Source organism: Penaeus monodon, chromosome 31, assembly GCF_015228065.2.
Source record: "Penaeus monodon isolate SGIC_2016 chromosome 31, NSTDA_Pmon_1, whole genome shotgun sequence".
Taxonomy (NCBI): domain Eukaryota; kingdom Metazoa; phylum Arthropoda; class Malacostraca; order Decapoda; family Penaeidae; genus Penaeus; species Penaeus monodon.
In genome coordinates this window covers 11,238,645-11,239,273 of record NC_051416.1, presented here as the reverse complement: position 1 = coordinate 11,239,273, position 629 = coordinate 11,238,645, and the positions used below count along the sequence as shown (strand labels likewise).

General features: G+C 50.2%; 1 protein-coding gene across 1 annotated transcript in view; it reads right to left on the bottom strand.

Moving 5' to 3' along the window:
- LOC119593031 (carbonic anhydrase-related protein 10-like) overlaps positions 1-629 on the bottom strand; it is a gene marked incomplete in the record, with an annotated part of 152,330 nt that overhangs the window by 26,733 nt on the left and 124,968 nt on the right.

Sequence of the window (629 nt, the reverse complement as noted above, 5' to 3'; positions counted from 1 at the left end):
GAATGTGTTGTGGCTGGGGAGTAGGTGGAGAGAAAGGGGGGGGGGGCATTGTTGGGGAAGGGGATGGATGTGTTTGCAGAGAAGGAGGGAAGGCGTAAAGAAAGCCGGGGGGAGGGGGGTGGAGAGCAGATGGGTGGGGAAGGGGGAGAGGAGGATGGTGTAGAGGAAGGAGAGAGAGGGAAGGGAGGAGAGCGACTGAGGAGGAGATAGCGAAAAGAGGAAGAGGGGAAAACGAACGGGGTTGTTTGAGGAAAAGAGAGAGAAAACGCGTGCAGTTGGGACAAGGGGTTAAAGGGGGCAGGAGGGGGACTGAGGACAAGAAGAAAAGTTTTCTTTTTTTTTAACATGAAAAGCTATGATTCAGGAAGCCAAAGTGGAAGAATAAGAAAGCAAGAAAAAAAAAATTAAAAGGAAATATTTGAGTGGTATGAAAGTGGTTGGGCAAACCCACTTACCACTAAGCGGGAGGGGGGAGGGTAAGGGGAGGCGTGTTATAGAGGGGGGGGGGGTGAAGAACAATAAGGGGTTCCTACTGCCCCATAACACCCTTTGAGACTTGTTCTTCGTCCCTATTATTGGTCTTGTCTCTTCCTTAAGTAGACACCATTGATCTTACGTGTGTTGGGTCC